Below are 17392 nucleotides of genomic sequence, written 5' to 3'. Positions count from 1 at the left end.
CTCCCTTCACTCAGGCATTTCCCAGCCTGAGGTTTCACTGCTGAATCACCCTCTGATTCACAACCAAAATATCCTTCTGGTTTGACAGTGGGTTAAAAGAAAGCAAGTTTCTCACCCAGACAGCACTGACACCTCCTCACATTCTCTTTCAGCTTTACTGTCAGCAAACAGCCTACCCTGCATCACTCAAGTCCCTTACCTAGAGCAGTCAGCCCCAAGCCCCCTAGGATCCCACCCAAACTGTTTCCAACCTGTCAGCTCTCTTTCCCCCATTTTTTTCCATAGCATTTACCCAGTTGCTAGTTCACAAGACCACCTCTCCCTCTCTGTCCCCACAACAGGGAATGGAAGCAGAGCTAATGTATTGCAAATAACCAACAAACCAGCTCCTCTAGACAGGTCCAGGAAGAGTGCAGGCAGCTCCCCCAGCCCTCTGGAAGCTGGGCAGCCTGCCCAGGCGGGTACCCTCAGGACTGCCCTTAGAACCCAAGAGTGAAATCACAGGTGGAAAAGATCAAGGGATTTAAGTTTCAAAGGATTCAAGCCTTCATTTATAAAACTCCTTTTCACACACCTCTGAGAGGCAGAAAGGAAAACCCTGCTGGGTCCTGCCAGGCTCCAGAGATCCCTCAAACCCAGGACCACACCAGAGTGTGCATAGGCAGCTCTGTGAGGACCACCCTCCCCTGCTTTAAAACAAGGCAGTTACTTCAAAGTCATCCAGTCAGCCACATGTGACCTTGCCAATTAGCATGAAATTAGGGAATAAAAGATCACCCAAGCAACTGCATTCCATGCTGGGTTTATCCAAACCATCATCTAGGAAAAGCTAAAGATAGACACGTGTGGGACAAGGGAGGGCAGGGGCTGAAGTTTGGTTTTGACCTCACATCCTCTTGCTGCAGTGCAGCTCCTGAGATTTAAATTGAGTTCCTTATTTGCATAAGTAAAAGAGCCAATTTTTTTCTTAATTAACTTGCTCATTGTCATTTGAAGGGACCAGTGCAGAGCTCTTTTGCATTTTTCAAAAGCCGGGTTGCCTGTTATTTACACAAACTGCTTGGAAGCTCCAAGTGAGAGCTGGTTTCCTGAGTGAAATCTGGAATTCTCTGCTAGATGTGCATATTTGTTTCTTTACAGCAGGGCTGAACACTGCCTCCTGTGTTCCTGAGCCAGGACCCAGCTGCAGGCACTTTCAGTTTTTTCCCTTTTAATAGCTTTGCATCTGGGAGAAAAAAAAATGAACAGGCAAATTATACAGGGCTTGACACCTACAAGACGTGGCAATGTCCCTGGGAGCCTGTCTACATACAAACAAGCATTTAGAGGAATATTAATATTTATGGATGCTCCCTGCGTCCCCTCTCTGTGTTATATATACACAGACCTTGTAGATTCATATCACCAGATGCAATGTAAGAGTCTGCTGAGCTACAGCAAGGGCTTAAGCCCACGAGAAAATACTCTTTCCCATCTGCATTCTCACCTGTTGTCTCAGGGCAGGATTTTGTCTGGAATCTTATTTAAAGATAAGTTTTGGTTGGATTTTCAAAACACCCCTCAGAGGATCAACTCCCAGAAGGGTTAACCTCAAAAATTAAAAATTATGTGACAGCTTTACCTGTCAGCAGATCATCACAGAGCGAACACCACAAAACTCCATGAAGGGAGCTGCTGAAGCAGAGCAGCTTTTCAGTATTTTGTCACTCACAGTGGCCAACAACAGGTATTAGGGAAGAATACACAAAGCAGTTATCAGAACTTACCCATCAGGGAGCTCTGTTTGTAGGAGCTCATTTTTAAATGCTCATTAACTCTCCGTCAATCTTCTGCACTGAGAAACAAAGACAAGCAGCACCTGCCACGCTTGAAATAATCTAAAACTTGGGATATCACTAGCAACACCTGCACAGGTAACTCTCAAGGGAATGCATCTGACACTTTATTTTAAAAGGAGACAGAAAACTTCCTCAATGGCCAAGTGAAATCCCAACTTCAACTTAACAGCACAGGATACCTGCCCTGCCCACACTCCCCAAATCCTGTTCACCTGGGCACACCACTGAGTTCAGCAGGTGTTTCTCATTTGCAAATGTTGAGAAGATAATTGCTAATTAAAGTCTGGCAAGTAAGGGGAAAAGGCACAGGGAAAAGGGCACTTTGTACAGCACTCCTGCTTTTGGAAATGGTTGGCTTAGAGAGGAATATTTAATATTAATAATATTGACTGTAGGACTTTTATTTACCCTTTTTTTCCCTGTTGCTTTTATAGCAGTTCCACGCTCCTGTTGTCTCAAGCACACTTAAGCACTACCAAACACCAGCCACTTTCAGCAACGATATTTCTGGCATTCCCATGGCAACAAGTTGTGATATAGATCCTACTTTTAAAACACAAGTTTGGGTGGATCCTGCCAAATCCCAACCTTTAAAAAAAAAATTTCTATCAGAAATAAACTTTCATCCCAGTCCATTCCTAGATCCTCAAATTTCTTTCCCCCCCTTTATTATTTTTTTTTAATTAAAAAAACCCTTTTAGCATGCTCACAGAGATTTGTTATTAGAGGACTTGTCGTGAGCAGTGGGTGGAGCAGCTCTGAGTGTAGGAACTAGACTGAAGTGCTGGGATCCACAGACACTCCTATGGTTTTGGTTCCACTTTGAATCCTCCTCTGAAAAGGCCTTGTTTTCTCAACTGCAGTTCAGACGAGGCCAGAATCGCACATGAACAATGAGCATCATTTACCACCGGCATGTGGATAAAGTCCTTCCTCAAAATGTGAACATTTTCTGTTCTCATGTAAACATGCTTTAATCTTTTCTACATTAAAGGTCACGGATGTATACTGGATTGCTTACAGACTCTAGCTGGTGCCTTTTCAAAGTCAGGGAGAATGTTCTCCAGATTACAATGCTGGTATATATGGTTGTGATCTTTTTTTTTTTTTATGCTAATGATTTCCATCTTTGGAACAAACAAAATTACTACTAATTATGGTTTCCAGTAATTCAAATGTGGAGAAAGCAGGCTGAAGAAGGAAGTTACTTCTACAACAAGCATATACTGCTCTGCATTTATGTGGTTTGAAGATTAAACTTTCTACACTCCGCCTACGTACTATTATATTCTGTAGAACTTCCCACTTAAGGCTTCACAGCAGTACTGCTTACTACATAGATGTGAACAAATCAGCATCTGAAGCTTTCACTGAGATTTAATGTATTTTCATTAAAATCACTGACCATCGTGGATATATTTTACCACAGTTTGATCTACTTGAAAGAAAATTCAGCTTTGTGCATCTGATGACATTAACCAGCCCGAGCTTTGATGCTGGTGCACATCTGTATATTTAAACAAGGACACAAAGATTAAAACTCACTAATAACTCTGTTTCACTAATGTTACCATGATTCAGGCCTCAAAGGTCTCATCCTGCACCATCCTCCAGGAACACAACATCTCTCTTCAGATGCCCTGGAGAAATGCCACCTGTCCACTGTGCAGAATCCAAACGAATGTATCTTAGAAACAATATCCCAGCAGTTCATTCCTCTGGGTCCTCTTTCTTTCAGCTTTTTCTGGTTTACACATATCTGTATTTTATGGGTAAGGAAGTATCGCTTTTTACTATCATCAACAGATAGAATTATCATTTAGGAAGTCAGGGAGCACTTAGCACAGTGCTTTTAATATCAGAGCATAAGCTCAGAGAAGTAGAACAGTCTGCAGATTTTTTTTCCTTAATTTTAACTTAAGCTTATGGTGTTTGGACCCAAACTGGAAACCAGATCTACTCAGCTCCCTGCCATCCAAGCAGGATGCTCAAACTCGTGGCAGGTAATTAACTCCTCGAGACTCTAAGCCCCAGTGCCTGAGCGGCCTTTTTGAGTTTCCAGAACACGCTCTAGCACGATGACGATGATGGTCACAAGGCGACCAACTGAGCCGAGCTCCTTTGCCTCGCCTTTGGCAGCTGCGCTCATTCCCGGGTGCAAAACTTTGGGAACAGAAGCTCCCACAGCCGCTTTCAGACAGTGCAGCACGGGATGGAGACCAAGCAGTGACCGTCCGCAAGCACCTGCCGGGCAAAGCAGCCCCGCCAAACCCGAACCGCCCGGCCCCGACCTGCGCCGGGCCCGCCGAGCAACGCATCGCCGGCACCCACCGCCCGGCCCCGGGCAGGACAGGGCAGGGCAGAGCCCGGCGGGGCCCTCCGAGGAGCTGCCGAGGGCGCAGCAGCAGCGCCCGGCCCGGCCCCGCCGCCCCGTCGGGGCGCGGCCGCGGCTCCTCCTCGGCGGCTCCTCACCAACCTTCGATCGGCTTCAGGTAGTCGTAGTCGAAGAGGATGGAGAAGTCAAACTCCTCCTGCGGGCTGCCCGGCCGGGCCGTGCCGGGGCCGTGCCCGGGGTCCCCGTCCTGCGGGCCGGGCTCGGGGGCCGGGGCGCTCATGGCGGCAGCGCCCGCGGGCAGCGGCGGAGCGGAGCGGAGCCCGCCCGGTGTCGAGGGCACCCCGAGTGCAGCCGCCGCGACCCCCGGCGGTGTCCTTCCAAGTGCGAGCGCGGAGGAGTCAGAGGGCAGGAAATAAAAGAGGAATAAAGCGGGTAAAACAACAACAAAAAAAGCTGTGCTGGCGGAGGGCGCGGCGGGCGCGGGTGCCCCCGACGGCGGGTGCGGGCGGCGAGCCCGGCGGCGGCACACGAGGGGCCGAGCGGTGGCAGCTTCCTGCTCTGGGCAGCCACCTGCCGCCGGGGCCGCCCCCGGGAGGAGGAGCCGGGACCGGCCCGGACAGCACCGCACCGGCCCCGCCGCACCGGCAGCACCGCACCGGCAGCGCGGCCCGCGGGGGTCGTGATGGGGGCGAGGAGGAGAGGGTCTGAGGCCAGGGGAGGTGGCATGGACATGGAAGAAGCAGGGCTGCGAGGGAAATAACAGGCCTGCCCAGGCATGGGAGCCCCCAGAAACGACCCCTTGTTGGGTGGGCATCTCTGCCCTGCTACCCCAGGTGGGGCATTACTTGCTGCCTCGCACGTGGCCACCTCCTCCTCAAGCCCCTTTCTGTTGAGGTTTCCAGGGTCTCCAGCAGCTGCAGGCATCTGGGTGCTGCCCTTGCCTTCTCCAGGCTTCATTTGTGACACACCACGTGCTCCTGCCTCCCATTGCAGGCTGCAGCCAGGGCAGCAGCAGGCGGGTTTCTGCAGTCCCAGGCCTTAACTGGAGCACCCTTAGAGACATCAAGTCCATCATGCACAAAGCCTCTGTTCTCCTCCTGCCTTGCTCACAAACAGCATTTCAGAGAATGGGCTCTCTCCACGTTCCCTGCTGACCACACTGCTGGTGCTGCCAGCTTGCCCAGGTCCCCTCAGCCACCTCTACCACATTGACTCTATTCATCAGCATCTTCCTCTGGCCCTGCACAGGGTGCTGGTCGCTGCCTCCAGGCAGCCTCCTACCCTTTCAATTGCTGCTACAACCACCAGTGACTTCACTCGTGGGTAACTGGAGACCCTAAATTTGTGTGTTCAGAGGATCTGTGGTCAGGAGGCTGTTCCCTTGCACATACCTGTTTGTATGGTGCCCTTTATTAGCGTACTGATGGCTGTCATCAGGTTTGCGAGTTTGAAAAATGCTCTTAGTCTGTAGACAGGGCAGGGAGGCAAAGGCAGAGGGACCAAGATCATTAAAAAAGTATTTTGGTGTTTACTTCAGCTTGTTTTTATTTGCTAAGCCTGTCAGCACGGCAGCATTAACTACATGACAAATCTGACCCCACATTACTTGTCTAAGTTCACAGAAAGTCTGTTTTAGAGCACACATGAACCAGCATCCCCACATTTGGGCTTATACTCTGTCACCTTTCTCATTAATGTGTCCAGCCAATTAATGACAAATTGCCTTCTCGTCACACTCTTTTGCTCTATCCTTTGCTAGTCCAGAGGGCAAGAACTCAGGCTTTTCCTACAGTTTGAAATCAGTTTCTAAATTGAGCTTCAGAAGAAGCCCAGTACTGGCCCAAGGGAGTTACTGGGAGGCATCAGAGGCACCTCTGGGTGAGGAGAAACACCACATAGGGCTGGAGCTGAAAGGGGAGTCAGGGGGCAGCAACACCTGCTGTGGGGCTGCATGAGGGCAGACAGGCAGCAGTCACACTGGAATCAGGCCTTGTGGCAATAATTTGTTACTAGAAAGTGCCAAGGGATGGAGAAACCTGACTGTCAGAAAGGGCAAGTGATCCTGCAGATGGGATGTGCCAGGGTGTTTACTGAGGTATTTACAGAAGGAGATGGTGAGCTGGAAATAGGGGGAACCCTGCTGGTATATTCATAGAATCAACTCCATACATTCACTCCATACATTTCCCACTGAAGTGCAATTTAAATGGAGAGGGAAAAGCCATTGTTCCAAATTCACAGCACTAGATTAGTAAGTGATGTCAGAGCTGTCAGTGCCAAGCTTTAACGCAGTGGAGACTGAAAGGATAACATTTTTTCTCATTAATGCATAATATACATAGTAACACAATGGCTCCCTTGGATCTAACTACTTGAACTTTCTCCTGCACACGCTGCCAAAGCCACCCGGGATGGAGCTTTGCTGGGTGCCTGTGGCCAGCACACAGCCCTGCAGGGTGTGAGCAGTGTGGAAGGACCATAGGCTGTGTCCATCCCTTGTGCCACATGATGCTGCTTCCTGACTCCTGCTCCTTGCTCCGTGCTGGAGCAAGGGACTGCTGGAGCCGGTTTTGGAAAGGATCCAGTGCTCGCTCTGTGGCTGAGCTGGAGACCACAGCTCAAGGCTACCTCATCTGCCGCAGCGATTCCCAGCCTACAGAGGCGCTGGCTCTGCAGCTCCGCAGTGTCTCCCTCAGACAGAGCCGGGGCTCTGCTGCCGCCGGGACAGACGGGGGAGCCGGAGCAGCCGGTCATTAGCGGTCTTGGGACTGACATCCACAAATGAGGCCACCCCAGAAAGCTGCACATGGGGTTGAGCTCTTACCCTCAGGAACGTGAGGCTCCTTGGGGAACTCGTACTGCTCTGCCTGAGGGCTTGATTTGTTCTGAATTGTTTAAACATATATTAAACTGGACTATTTTTGTCTGTTGTACAATGATCCTTACCGTGTGCTGAGTGCTGGCCTTTTATCATTGGCCCTTCTGTTTAAAATTCATTAGGAAAACCAAATATACTTGCTGATCTTGGCTTAGCATTAAAGAGAGCTGTCACCCTTGCAGCTAACAGCACACGGAGCACAATTGGAGAGCATCAGTTGTATCAGCCACAAAAAGAAACGACATGAACAATAACATCGGGCTTTTAAAGTGACATGTGGGTGACTGGCAGGAGAGCACGGGGAAACGACCCCAACTCCTGCTCAATCTTTATCCTATCCTTTATTTCCAAGCTTGCCTGCAATCCGTTAAGCAAGTGAAGTTTCAAACTTATCCCCAACTGCTCCTAGAATTAGTAATACTCCACAAATGGAAAATGTACCTTTTGCTTTCCAAAACGACCATGTCATGTGAAATAGTTTCGCTGCTAATACACGTAATCATAAATTCTGACACTGGCGAGGAATTAGGGCGACAAGACAGCAATGAGAAAAGTGTTAGAGAAATGTAGGAATTAGCTCAGCTTATAGGATTCAACTTTTTTTTGCCCAGCAGACAACTTGACAGATGTCAAGGAGCAAGAGCGACCAGGCATCGATTGACTGGATTCCCCCCACTCCCTCCTGCAGCTCTCAGGGCACGTAAGGACACTGGGCCCATAGGATCACTGTGGCATAATCTATAGGAATAACAGTTTCCACCTGCTCTGAGTGAACAGAGATGTGAGTTCTAATGCTCTACACTGTAGGCTGTTTATTTAATCTATCAGTGCATTATTTCAAGGAGAAATGGTACAAATCCACAAAGTACAGATCTGGCCTAAATATTAGAGGTGCATGAAGCAGCTGCAGAACTCAGTTCAAGGGACAGGTGTGATTTCTGGAACCCTCCAAGGGCTGAGTGTAGTTTAGTTTAGACCCAAATCAGGCTCTCAAGCCCATAATAAAACATTGCAAATGGTTTTAGCTGTTAATAACTACATAAGTGACAAATACTACCCACGGTCTGTCATTAATAATTAACAATGAAAAAAAGACTGGGGAGCTACTAGACTTAAATAGACTGTGGGCTCTTCAGCTCAATACACACACTCAGAAAAATCATCTGGCCACTCCAAATCAAGGGAAAAACCCAAACAACATGACCAACACTTCCCAATGCTTGTTTTCCATTAGGGCTGGAATGGAAGGCTGGAATACAGTGTCCAAAGGCAGGAAATACTAGTTGGTTTCCCTAAATCTCAATCTTTCTCATATCAGAAACACTTTCTTTCTACGAGGACCCTCCATGTATTTCTCCTGTTACTGCTATCAGAAGGCCAACATGGCCCCAACTCTTGGCCCCTGGTCACAGCTCCACTTGGGCTCACAGCAGCCACTGGAGATCTGGGAGTCAGCATTAACTCCTGGGTTTTATTCTGTAAAGCTGTGTCATGAGCCAGAAAGGTGTTTCAAGAACTGAAGCAAAGTCTGTCCTTGGCAGCATTAACAAAAATTGCAGCCACGTATACTTGCAGCAGGCTCCACACAGAGCAGAACTGGAAATACATTGTGCTGCCATTTCAGGGAACTGGAGAATGGAAGGAGTCCTTTTCCACATAGTTGGATCAGTGCTTGCCTTTGGCAGGGCTGTGCCTCAATAAACTTTAAAAGTATGTGAATACTGGACTGCCCAGGTACTAGAGGACAGGGAATCCAAAAACAAAGCTAAGAAAGAGTAGTTTCTAGTGTGATACAAACTATGACTTAAAAAGTACTTCACATATTTCTCAGGGTTTAAATGTAATTTATCATTTATTATTTTCATTTCATTTTATTATTATACTGGCCCACTGTATTCCCTGTACCAATAACTTCACTACAGCAAGGGATCAGAGGATGCCCCAAGCTGAAGGAAGTTTTATATGATCTTCTCAGAGATATGGTGACTGTGCTAATTATTATGTGGCCCCACACAAGATGTAATTTAAACTGAATCTGTAATACTGTTATACTTTCATTTTAAACCTTTTAACAGCAAAAGAGGTAAAGTGGATTAAGAATGCTGCTTGTCTATTTAGCAGCTAAAACCCAAAGAAAATATGAGTCAATGCTGTCTTGAAAATCTAAGTGTTCTAATGGTGTATGTGGCAGGCATTAGAAATTTAACAGGCAACTAAAACTTGCACATGGACTGAATCCAAGCTCTTTAAAATGAGCTCAGACTGTGAGTGACTAGTTGCTTGGTCTGGAGTGTGGGGAGTGCTATTGGAGAAAAAAAAAAGGAGGGAGAGAGAAGGGAGAAATATCTGGTAGTTCCTCTGAGAGGCACACATGCACACACACTGCTATTCAATTTTGGGGTGAGGTTGAGTCAGAGATATTAACCCCCAATTTCAGGCTTAAAGTGGTTTGGCAATAAAGGACAACGGAAAAATTGCTCATATCTCCTTGTTCCCATTAAGTTCTGAAGTCTGCTGTGCAAACCAAAGGAATGCACATATCATAGTTTAAAAAAAATAGATTAAGCCAGTAGTGGAAAAGAAGTTCTAGGATATTATTATCCTTGGCTATTTTTAAAAAAAAAAGAATGATGAAACATTTCACTTAGAATATCTACTGGAATGTTATAAAAGAGCGCTCCAGTTATGTCAGTGTCCCATCTGTGAATATGATTCCTGCCCTGTATGAGAGACTCTGAAATCATTTGCTGACTGTAGCTGGTGTAACTGTGTCCCACAGGACAGGCTGACTGATAGGAAGGGGCTGCTTCAAGGGGCAGAGCATTCACAGATGTGAGACCACAAGATGACACAGGGACTCATGGTCACCTGGTCAAAATCCCTGCTGTGGCTGACCCTTGCAGGAGCACAGCTCGGGGAGCAAAACTACTGAAGCAGCTTTTTGCTGGCAGGGTTTTAGGCTATGGAGAGCCTTCATTCCTCAGTCTGAGCCTGCTCTAATCATAAAAGGGGATGAGGGCTTAAAATTATTAACACATCATCATTTACACACCCTGTATTAATAAGACTCTTGCACTTTGTTGTGGGTGCAGAAATCCTCCCAAAGCCTGAGACTGATCCCAAAAATGTCATGTGCTATTAACCCCTTGCAGTTTCACGCTGCTTTTTCTTTGTGGAAATGTTGGGAGCAGCCTCGTGACACGAAGGCAAGTCAGTGGCAGGGTCTGCTCCAATCGCCCCTGCACCACTGACAGAAGCATTTTGCATAAAAGGGAAAAATACCTTCTGGGACCCAGGAGCATCTCTAGCCTCTGTGGTGCAACTGACTGCACTGCTCAGCTGGCTACTGTGATCTCAAATATTTGACCTGGAAATAAAAGTAATAAATCAGTGCTTTTCATTTTGGGCTGTGACTGCAGGGCTCAGGGGAACAGATAACTGCACAGCACTGGAAGGAGTTGTGGTGCAGTCGCTGGAGAGCTGCCCTATGCTTTGATCCACTCCTATCCTGTGGCAGGTGAAAGCAGGATCACTGAGAAGAGCAAGAAGTCTCCTCGTTCCCTTTGCTGCTCTCTGCAGCAAAATAACTTCCACAGGGTGTTGTGAGAGTGACTAAGAACAGATGGAGCACTCAGGAGAGAGGGAGTTTTGTCTGGAGAAAGCAGAGGAGACACGAGGCAGGGCAATGGCCTGATCCTAAGGCGGTATAAAGCCACTCAGAGTCTTTCCATTGGCTTGTCCGAGAATTGGAGCTCTCGGATGATCCCCTTTGGGTGTAGGTGTTAACGAGTGTGTTTTGGCAGGTGCCCGGGGAGCTCGCTACGGCAGGAGAAAACAAACAGCCGCTACTAAGGGCCCTTCAAAGGCAGCCCTGCGGTACTCGGCTCGTCCCCCGGATCCCGCGCACCCTCCGCCGGCCCCGGGCGGCTCTGACTCAGCGGCCGAGCGGCGGTGCCAGCGCGGGCGGGGGAACCGAGGATGGAGCGGGTGGATGGAAGAGCGCTTCCCTCCTCCACCTCCTGCCCCTTCTCCCCGGCCCGGCAGCCCAGTCAAAACCCAACTCACCTGCGCCTGCCGCCCGGCCGGCGAGCGCAGCGCACCCCGAGCGCCCCGGCCGCCCGGGCGGGGGCTGCGGGGCCCGGCGGGGGCAGCCGGGCTCGCTGGTCCACGGGTGCGATACGGGAGCCGGGCTGCGGGCGGCGAGGGCTTTCCTCGCGCGGAGCGTCCTCCGCACGGATGGTCCGCTGGTGGCCACGCCGACCCCGAGAGCCCCCTCCCCAACACTGCCCGCAGAGGTGCCCCCTGCCCCGCTCCGTGCGAGCCTGCAGCCCCCTCCGCCTTCCCTCGCATGGCCCTCCCCACGGGGCCCGCGGAGGACGCCGGAGGAGCCGCAGCCGCCCCGTCCCCGAGCCGGCAGCGGGGAGACCGGCGCTGCGGAGGGGGGTCGTGGCTCGGGTCGGGGCGGCCGCGCGGGGGGCGCGCACGGGGCTGACAGCGGGACAGGCTCCTCCTCTCACCGCGCTTAACTCTTGCCTCCACCGGCCCCGCACAGCGCGGCCGGAGCCCCCCGGCCCCGAGCCCCCCGCCCCACCGCTCGGCTCTTCTGCGCCCGCCCCGCGGGGGCACCGACCCGGCGGGACCCGCGGGCACCGCGCGGGCGGCGCGGCCGCGCAGCCCCGGCCCGGCCCCTCGAGCTCCGCCGGGCCCCGGGAAGCCGCTGCGACGCCCCGGGCCCCCGACCTGGTAGGCGGCGGAAGGGTTAAGCGGCCGGGTTAGTCAGCGAGACTCCTGGGGTGATGGCTTGGAAGAGGAGAGTCCCTCTGGCTGGAGTTTAAAGGAGGCTCCTCCAGACAGATTTGTACCGCCGTGGCGGAACGCTTCAAACCAAACCAAACATAAAGCCAGTCCAGTCCCTTCCCCGAGGGACTTTCTCGCCATGAACCCCCTCCTGCCCACCCAGCCTGCGGTCGGACAAACCCCCGGGCCAGAGAGGGACCTGCCGAGAGCCCCGGGGAGGGGAGCGCACAGAGGGGCACACACAGCACACAGACACCGCAGCAGTCAGACCCTACCTTGATCCATAGACCTCATGATGTGGTGGTAGTGTACCAGCCTGCAGGCAGTTTGTCGCTGCATCGGGAATTAAAAAAAAAAAAAAATCAATAGCAAGAAAAAAATTATTAAAAAAAAAAAAAAGGAAAAAAAAATCTTCTTTAAACCATGTTCAACGAGTGCCGCCCGGACAGAGGGAACCCCTCTTGCTCGCCTCCTTAGTGAGTGTTTGGAGGTGCAAAGAGGGATCTGAACTGGGCTGAGCTTGTTCCTGAAGTGAAGTCAGTTCTCTGCTCTGAGATGAGGGTTACTAGAGAGGGAAAGGCCACTTCCTTTCCTGCTCCGAGTGTTTATAGTCTTTGAATGCTGTAAAATAACGGGATTCCCTCACTGTTTCCTCCTGTTTATCCCAGTGCCATGGAAACCCCTGGATCGCCTCCATCTCCCAAACTGAGGGCTTTCCTGCAACTTCACACTCAGGAATCCATGACGTCTCCCAGCTCCGGGCCAAGGCAGCTCTGCGGCTTTCTCAGTCTGCAGCACAAGCACTTAATTGTTGAGCAGAAAGTTAGAGAGCGAGAAAGAAAGAAATATGGATGATGTTAAAAATCCCAGTGTGTGCTTTTTAAACAAAACTTGCAGGAACTGCAAAGCCTTTCAAAGCAACAGGGCTTCTGTGCAGAAGTTTTCCTTCTTCCCAGCAGAGACAAGCTCAGGCTCCTACTGCCTCTACCTTTGAATAAATCATTCAGAAAAGCAAAGTCCCCAGCTTATATTTATGTCTTTTAAATTCACCAGCACCCTATTAATACCCATCTTATTACTGGCACAGGTTTTGGCTTTTAATTACCATTGGCTCAATTCTTCATACAAAGACGAAAAGAAAAATTAAAAATCAGTGTATCTGTTTAGTGGTGTTCCACAGAACTCTCTCTGTTCCTATTTTTAGATCAATTTAGAAGAGAGAGGAGCAACCCCATGGATTTCCACCGATACACGTGGAGCTTAGCAAGAATGAAATAGTCAAGGAAGCCTCCGAAACCAAGACAACCCGTGTGTGTTTACACGTCCTATGTATAAACAGGAAAATAAAGCAAAAGAAAACAGGAAAATAAAGTCAGAGATGTCATGAACTGCTGCTGTCTCACAACGTATAGTTTTCATTAGTGTGCTAAGGAGCATCTGCCTCTCGATTCCGTGCTGGGCTCAGGATCTCCGTGCAACTGCACTTGCACAGTGTTTTTTCCAGCAGAGATGAAGAGGTCACATATATAAACGATTCTCCGGGGAGCGAGGCAGCTCTGCCGCCCCTCGGGGTGCGCGGCGAGCCGGGTGGCTGCCGGGGTCAGCCGGAGCCCCGGGCTGAGTCACGGCAGCGGGACTTGGCCGTGCTGCGTGCGGAGGGGTGCCTGGCACCCGCACCGCATTTCCATTTTTCACTCCCTCACTCCCCAGATCGACTCGAAGGAGGCATCGCAATCAAACTTTCTGCTTCCCGGGTTTGTTGTCCTGCAGGCTAGCAACTGCAGCAGCCCAGGGAAACTCAGCGCACCTCACTTTCCTACCCTTTGTCATCTTTGGACACGTCGGGGCGGAAATACCTTTCCCAGCCCCGCGGGCCCGTTATGCAACCGGCTGCCCCCGGGGTGCAGGGGAGCCCCGTCCCGGTAACCCCGCTCCCCTCAGCTCCCCCCGGAGCCCCCGCAGTGAATCCCCCCTCGCACCCTGCCGGCTCTTAGGGGAGCCTTTTCCCCCCCATTCCTGCAGGGCTCAGCTCCGGCTCCCCGTTCCCCCAGCACCGGCACCGCGCCCCGGCCGCTCTCCCGGGAGGACATTCCTGCCCGAGCCCGGGATGGAGGGGAAGGACGGGAAAGTTGCACCTGACGCTCAGGCTCATACCTGGAGGCTTTTCCCGTTTACAGCAGCTTTGAAGCCACGAGCGAGATCCCGCAATCTCCCCCGGCGCTGCTCCCGCAGCGGGACCCCGCAGGTCCCGGCCCCTCCGCACGGGTGTTACCCCTGAGTCACCGGCGTGTTTGATCGGACCCACTATTGGCATCAGGTGAAGCACAGTCAGAACCACCTGATTCCTATTTGGAAACATTCAAGGGAAACCGAAGCTGCGGCTTTGCTTGGAGAGCAAAACGATTTTAATTAATTTTTAGTCGGGAGAAATAAGTAATTAACCCAGCTTCCACCCTTGTCACCCAAACTCCTCGCTGTGGCTCCGACCAGTCACTCCAGCATCCCTCGTTATAATTGCACTGGGAAACGAGGAGAAGAGAACTGGGACAGGGGCTTTAGGCGAGGGGGGCAACGAAGCAGAGCTGGGAAGGGGCGAGCTGGGGGCGAGCAGCCGCGTGCAGGGGGGGGGCCACACACAAGCTGGGGCGGCCGAGGGCACCTGGCCCTGCCAAAGGGTATCCCAGAGCGAGCGGAGAATGGGCGATCCCGACGGAAAGCTCGGCCTCCTCCCACGCGGAGCTGTAGCGGGGGAGCAGCCCCGGCTCCGCGGTTTTGGGCACACAGGTTGGCTGCCCTAGGCTGCCCCGTTTAAAAATACAATGTCTTTCTTTTAATAGCTCGGTTTGATCGGCTCCCGCTAGTTCACATGACAGGGTTTTCCTAAAATATCTTCTTCCACTAAGTTTTTTCCAACTTAAAACTGCTGAATCCTGCTACCCAAATTAAACTCAGTGCAAAGAGAAAAAAAAAAATAAATAAATAAAGAAGTGAAAGAGGGCTGGCGGCTGCCTCCGGACTAGCATTCCCCAAACCAGCATATGACACAACTGTAAGATTTCCAAGGCTTTTGGAGAGTTCAGCGAGAGAATCGTGTCCTCCACTGGCTGCAGCTTCCCCGCTGAGTTAAACTTTCCTGACGGAACCTTTCTCCATCTGGCCGCAGCTCCAGCGCGTTGTGAGCGGCCGCGGAGGAGAGGGGGATGTAGTTCAAGTCTTATATAACTGTGCAAGCTGGATGCGGGGGCAGAGACTTTCCCTAGAAACGAGAGATTTTTATATATATATAGTTATTTTTAGCTTCCTTTTTCAAAGGAAGGCCAAATACCTCCGACTTTCCTTTGCTTTCTTATTTTGGTATCACTAAGGGATTTTATTTTTGGAGGCAAGGAGCTATTAATAGCTAATATTTTTAGCTATTTATTCCCACTTTAGGAGAATACTTCCTCTTCCTTTTAGGGGCATATTCTGGACCGCATCCCTACCCTCAAAAACAGGCCCACCTCCCCCCCCCCCATGCCCATGGCACTCTCTGGGATTTGCCAAGAGGATGCCCAGCTTCGGGGACAGGGGAAGGGATGCATCTCCTGGCGTTGACCCCAACCAGCTCCCTGGCTCGGGGGATGGATTTGGAAGCTGAACTTGTCCCCGGGAATAGCCCGGCCGGTCCTCACCGCTGGGCTCCCGGCCCAGGAGGCCGAGTGAGGAGCTCCCTGCCTGGCAGAGGAGAGCTGCAGGAGGCCGGGGAGGGCGGCAGGCGGCCGGGGGGGCCCGGGAGCTCTGGGGAGCCGTGTTCCCAGGGCTCCCGGCCCCAGGGGGATCCCTGACTTCCCCTGGCAGCCGCTCACAGCATCACCCTGCACCTCCCGCCAGAGGATGAGCCTCCCCACCCAGCTCCACGCAGGCAATTGGCAATAAAAACGATTATTTTTTAAAATTATTATTATTTCTCATGCTCTTCAGGAGATAAGGCACCAAGGCTTCCTGAGGATGTGCTCTCTGGCCATTGGGTCAGCTGCCTGGATTTTATCATCATAGACTTCATGGAGACATCTCTGTTTTCCACTTGCAAAAGGTATTTCAGTCTCACAGCAACAATAAGTATTTTTGACAGAAGCTCCTCACCCTTCCAAAGTAAATAGTGCTCTCCCCAATCTGCCCTCGCACACAATAAGTCCCAGAGCAGCCTCCACACGTCTGAGACGTTGAGCAGAGCGGGGCCTGGGCACCAGATTCCCACACTCTGGCTGTGTCCTCATCACACCTCTCTGGGCTCTGAGGTCCTCACAAGGACCCAGCAGTTCCCCAGCTGCAGCTTGGCCTGCTCAGGTCCTGTGAACTGGCATCTCCCTCCCTTTTCCGAGCAGTCCTGGAGCATCCTGACTGCACTTCACCAGCTCAGGCTTATTTCTGACAATGCACTTGTCTAAATGACATATTCACTCACTCTGTTAAGTTACAAACAGAATGTCTGATCTTGTAATGAGCTCCACGTGGCCCAGGGAATCCACCCATATAGAGCTCTCCAGGACAGGAACTAGAACTGCTTGAATTTTTCCCAAATGAGAACTAGCTTTTCATCTACCATTGAAAATTCTGCTTTGGGAAAAGATCTCCAACAATCAGCCATTTGTTAGAAATGCCAATTCTTCTACTTAGCCCTGGATTTTTAGCCCCATCAAAAGTTGCTACCTGGGAAATTCCCATTATTGGTCATATAGGATTAGAACTGGCTTGTGAACATCCTTCCCTTTGCATAGAGCAGGAAAAAAAGGGAGAGGAAGGAATAACATATGCTGTCCAAGGCCAGGTTGTGCAGGTCCACAGGCACCTGCTGGCTCAGCCCTTGAGCTGCTCTGTCCTGTGCCCATCCCTGGGGCAGGGGAACATTGGGATTACTCTCCTGCCTGCTCTGTTCAGTGAAGCTGGACACCACAGAGATCCTGTCCCCTAAATTACAGTCCAAAGACAGCCTACCACCCACTATCAGGGCACTGGCAAAAATGTGTGTATAAATTGATAGCATCAATTTCAGTTACATTAAGACATAAGTTGGTTTATTAATAATAAACCCACAAATTAATCAAGTTAGACACCTGTGCATTAGGTTCAGGATGGAAACACTGATGCAGTCATTCATTATATCATATGATGGCTAAACTAAATAAAGATAATAAAGAAAGGTTATGACTGTTTTGAAAAGGTGGTTTTAGTCCTCTAATATTAGCGCCAGGGTAAGGGAATCTGATATTATATCCTGAACAGAATTTATAATTCATTACTGGGGCTCTGGCCACACCCGGAAGCTAATCTAGAATTTCACACATTTAATGAACTTCATACTTGAAATATGTGGTGTGTAAAATCTGATTTACACTGTTGTTAAAATAGCTGGTGTTTGAAAGAGAATATATTTTAAAGTAAATTTGTGCACAAAGTTTGTTGTGTTTTTTATTTTCTAAAAGCCCCAAACCCGGTCATTAATTTACCCCAACACATATAAACCCTTCCCTACAGTGTAATTTCTATTGCAGTATTTCTTTCAGC

At 50.4% G+C, this 17392-nt stretch overlaps 1 protein-coding gene across 1 annotated transcript in view; it reads right to left on the bottom strand.

Moving 5' to 3' along the window:
* NFATC2 (nuclear factor of activated T cells 2) overlaps positions 1-12195 on the bottom strand; it is an 84609-nt gene extending 72414 nt beyond the window's left edge. Inside the window, exon 1 of the mRNA XM_027697431.1 lies at positions 12124-12195. The gene's annotated coding sequence lies outside the window, so the exon portion shown is untranslated. The remainder of the gene's footprint in view (positions 1-12123) is intronic.
* Positions 12196-17392: the final 5197 nt, after the last annotated feature.

This window comes from Neopelma chrysocephalum, unplaced genomic scaffold, assembly GCF_003984885.1.
Source record: "Neopelma chrysocephalum unplaced genomic scaffold, ASM398488v2 Primary Assembly neopelma1_119, whole genome shotgun sequence".
Lineage (NCBI taxonomy): Eukaryota > Metazoa > Chordata > Aves > Passeriformes > Pipridae > Neopelma > Neopelma chrysocephalum.
Note: the sequence above shows the minus strand (reverse complement) of the source record. Positions and strands in the feature narration are given on the sequence as shown.